Here is a 5,142-nt window from a genome sequence, read left to right as displayed (position 1 = left end):
GATGTGGCTATCAAAGAGATCTGAGTAGTAGAAGTCATGGATAATCTTCTCCATTGCCCTTCTGGAAGATGTGATAGATCCATCAGGACATAGGAGGGCAGTCATCTTGGTCTTGTAGTTGGTGAAGGACAGGCAGGTGTTGTGAATGCTTTTCCCAGCTTCTGCTGTATCATCCAGCACTGCTGCTCTTCTCTCTTTGAGGTCCCTCTTTATCGCTTCTCTGCACTGCTGTGCAAGCTCTGACATTCACTTGTGGTTGCCTGAGGCTCGCACCAAGCCACGCTGGCAAATGAGCTCAAGAGTTTTCAAAGACAGGCGTCTCTTTGTGGCTTTCTCTCTCTCTGGGCATTCCTCACACAATCATGGAGGTGCTGAACCAGTCGATCGATCGTATTCTTCATCAATGTTGTCAACGATGGCATCTTCTCATGTTATGGCAATAGTGCCAAAGAGCTCCCAGTTGGTGGTCATTCTGGGAGTTCTCTTCTTAAACTTTGCAGCCCTTTATCCCTGCTCTGTGAAGTAGAATTTTGCATGAAGGAGATGGTGGTCCAATCCCATTTGGAATTTTGGGACAACAGGGACATCAGTCAGGCAAAACCGTCAATTAAATATGATGTGGTCAATTTCATTGTGAAACTGTCCACCAGGAGACTCCCATGTCCAATATTTAGATTCGGCCTTCTGGAACTTTGAGTTACCATGAATGATGGTCTTGGTCGACATGATGAACTCGGACAGTTTCTCACCCTGCTCATTCCATTCTAGTCCATGGGTCCCAATGCGAAGTTCTTCGACTGATCTTCTTGGTCGAAAATCAGATAGGCTGGACACGTAATGCGATTCAGATATAACCACTGGACTAGAGCCATTACTGACTAGATTCCACAGGATGTCAACAGATTGAGTGGCCGCCCACCTATGAGATGGTCAGACTTCTTCATCAAGACCCTGAACGATCAGTTTGAGGCTCTTTGTGTTCCTGGAGCGAGCAGATGCCACTGGGCTACACTAGCATGCAACAGGGACGAATGGAGATGTTGCTGGTGCCCACTCGAGCAAATCGATGAGTAACGGGATGTCAAGTGATCAAGTGATCAAGAAATTTTAAATATATTTTAAAATTACATTTAAATGTTAAATAATAAAAATTTAAAATTCCCATTAAAAATACACAATGGCATAAAGGGGTAAGGAGGGGAAAAACATGAAAAAGTGAGATAGATGTTCTATATCCAGCTATAGGGGGTCTGGAGATTAGGAAGGTAAGGTAGAATCAGTAGACATCATCCAAAGTAACAATCATTAACACTTGAATAGATTAATAAAAGAGGAGTGAGGTGTAGAAGAACACAAAAGAGGAAGCGTCCAGCCCTCAAGCTTGCACTACCAAAAAGTGCTGGTACCGCAGACAATTCTGAAGGAAAGGAAGAAAGAGGAAACCAGGTAATCTGTTCCTTTTCTCTTAATGAAATGTATTGGAGAGGGTGGAAACTTTGTCATGCATTCACATATTCTTGTTCTCTTGGAGGCGGTGTTGTATTCTGCAGTAGAAATGCTAAGGGCTCACTTAGGCACAGGAGATGCTCAGCCTCTCCATGGTGAAAGAAATCAGAGATGAGCCTTTTCTTGAGGTTAGGAGCCTGGTTTATCAGGAAAACCTCCAGAGTTAGTTTTCTGAACTGAATAGCTCCCACCTGACTTGCCAATGATAGTTCTATTTGAAGAATCTTCCAGTACTAAGAAATTGACTTCTTGCTCATAATCAAAGAGAACGCAATTTGAGATTTTCTTTTCATTGGTGCTGTTGGAATACTTTCCAAATTCCTCATTTGGGATGAAGGTTGGTCTCCCCAGAACCTCTCAGTTCTGAACCTCTTCTCTGTTGGAAGGAATTGGAGGGTATCATGCTGAGTGAAGAGAGTCAGAAGGAATGAGACAGGTATGGAATAATGCTCCTTGTATGTGATTTAAAGAAACATAGTAAGATAGCAACAGAGGACCGAAAGCAAACCACCTGGAGAGTTGGTACCCTGAACTGAGTTTGCAGGGAGGGTATGAGGAAAGGGCAGGGCTCTTTGGATCATGGTGGAGCGATGCAGATACTCTACTGATGGTGTGTTGTTGCAAATGATGTACATGTAAAACCATATTTAACAGCACTGCAAATCATGATATCTTAATAAAGATATTACAAATTAATTTTTAATCCTGAGAATTTAGTGATTAACTGATGGAAAATAACAGAAGGTCAACAGATGAAATGAATAGCACGGTATACCTAGAACATCCTATATAACATGTTTACTGATTTTGATGATGTATTCAAAATTTCAAAGTTATTTTTGAGAAATAGAATTACACCAATAACTGAAAATATTCTAGGAGCTGAAGTGATAGTACAGTGAGTAGGCCCATACCTTCTATGTGGTTTACTAGGGTTTGATGCCCAGCATGAAATATGGTCCCCAAAGCACCACCAGGTGTAAGCCCTGAGCAGAACTGGGGGCAGCCCCAAAACAAAAAAAAAATAAGATTAAATAAAAATGTTCTAGTAAAACCTTCCAGATTAGAAATGGTGGAACTGGGTCATTGTTGAACTGATCATAGAATAAGATTCTATGTGCTTATATGCATTTATTGATAAAATGACTTTTTACATGTTCATAAATAGACTTCTGCGCTTTTCATAGTTTCCTAAGCATAGCTCTATAAGAAAAAAGTCATTTCCTCAATGATCAGCTCACTATGGCCTGTCTCACTGAATGAATGACAATGGATGGATACAAGCAAGAAGCATCTATTCTGGAAGGCAGCAGTGTGAAGCACCTTAGCCCTTTCCTATCTCCCCAGCTCACAGTCATACTATTTCAGCTGCCACTGAAAACCCAGTGATTGGTGGCATTGGAGTGGAAGAGTGGATTTTGGCTAAAGACAAAATTTTTTTGTCATAATTTATATTTCGGGGAGGGGGCCACACCCTGCAATGCTTAGGGATAACTCTAGTGATGCTTGAGGGACCGTATGCAGTTCCTGGGCTGGAAAATGACTTGACTCACACAGAGCACACACCTTAACTTCTGTACTATGCCTTAGCCCCCAATTCTGGAGATTTTTATAGAATTTTAACACAGAGATAAAAGAAGTGTTTGGAAATTCCCAAATTTTTAACACACTGCTTTGTGCCTATCTATCCAGTTTTGCACACACGATTCTAGATATTAGCAGCAGTGTGTTTTATGGCTGTAAAACATTTCCAGACTTAGTATTTCAAGGAATCTTAGTTCCTTTTATGAAACATAGTAGGAAGTTGGTGAAAACAAAGGCTGTATAGAGCTGTTTTTCATCAGTAATCAGTTGCTTTAGGCTTGATCTGGTTTGTCTAACTTGAAATTTCATATCTCTTCAGTTCAGATTTCTGGCTCTGTAAATATGAATAAAAACATCGGGTGAAGCAGCTTCGGGTAACTTTATCATTCGTTCTCCTCTGCATGTATGGTTCAGAAGTATGAGTGGGTCATACACTCTTCTGAATTGTGATGCCCCTGTTTAAATTGAGAGTAGTTCAATAATGCTCAATTTCCATATCCCTGGAATAAATCTATCACAAATGTATCTGTCATAAATGTATGTATTATAAATGCTAGGCTATTACCCCAAAATTACAAATAATGACTATGGAATTCAAGTACATCCATGATTTATACTAGTGTGCTGGCACTCGCCCATCGCTTAGAGTGCCAAAGTCAGCAGTTCTAAATTCCATTTGTTTCACCTTTCAGTGTGTGTGTGAGTGTGTGTGGTGGGGGAGGGGGGGTTCCCTGCATTAGTGAATTTCAAGCCAAATGTCCCCTGACTTGGTTCTGAGGGCAAATAACTGGTGTGGTATGGAGTTAAGGACCAGTTAGGTTAGGGGGAATCAATTTGGCTCTCGAGTCAACAGAGTATAAAGATTGGATTTATTTCTAAGCTTACCCACTTACTAGATGTTATATAATCACAGCAGACATTTCATTTACAAAACTTTGAATCTCATTCCTAATTTAGCGACATTCATCTACCAAGGACTTCTACAGGGCAGAATTGGGAAGATGTGTTGATCTGCTTAGTATTCCTGGTTTATGATGGCAAGAAGGTTATTTTTTATCCATGAAGCCTGTTACTGAAGGGGAAAGCCAGTCTGTTCATGATACCTCTCAGCAGTGAGAATATAACTGGCCTTTCTTTGGGAATTTCATTTTTTTTTAATCCCTACAATGAAAAACCATATTGTTACTCAAATTCGAATACTTTTTTCTTTACCAACAAATAAAATAACCTTTCTTGTCTTTCTTTTAAAGCTTTTTGGGTCACACCCGGCGATGCACAGGAGTTACTCCTGGCTCATACACTCAGGAATCAGTCCTGGCGGTGCTCAGGGGACCATATGGGATGCTGGGAACTGAACACGGATTGGCCGCATGCGATGCTAAAGCCCTACACGCTGTGCTATCACTCCAGCCCCAAGCTTTCTTGTCTTAAGAAAAAGATCACTAAAAAAGATGACTCAAAAGTCTTGGAAATCAAGGAGCCCTAATGAGACGCCAATTGCTTAGATTAATGTGTTGGTGAATCAAAGTCATATGGACTGAATTTTCTTTCAGATAAGAAAGGGCTCACTGATGAGTGGCTGAATTTGTATTTTGACAAAACAATAGCAACTTTGTAAAAATTTATAGTTTTCAGACTAAATGGAACCATCATTCCTTAACTGATCAAAATAAACACCTAACACTGTTTGATAAGTTACTCTGAAGTTGTTGTTGCTATTGTTAATTGGACCTTATTTATTTTGCTTCTAGTTAAAACTTAACGAAAGTTATAGTTTGAAAGAATAATATCAACAAATACCATTTGACTTATAAAATTCCTTTCTCAGAAGGAACTGCCAAATGAAGAAGTACCAATAGCTGAGATGGAAAGGGGCAAAGAAAAAGTTTGACCAAAAAAAAAAGAACTGTTTTTCCTTTGAGTCTTCAGTTCACTTTTATTTTATTTTGCCTATCACCTTCACATTGAAGGTTTTCTTTTTTGTGTGTTTTTTTTGTTTGTTTGTTTTGGGACCACAACTGGGGTACTCAATAATTACCCTTGGCTCTGTGC

This window comes from Sorex fumeus, unplaced genomic scaffold, assembly GCF_029834395.1.
Source record: "Sorex fumeus unplaced genomic scaffold, SorFum_2.1 ptg000169l, whole genome shotgun sequence".
In the NCBI taxonomy this organism is placed as follows: Eukaryota; Metazoa; Chordata; class Mammalia; order Eulipotyphla; family Soricidae; genus Sorex; species Sorex fumeus.
Note: the sequence above shows the minus strand (reverse complement) of the source record.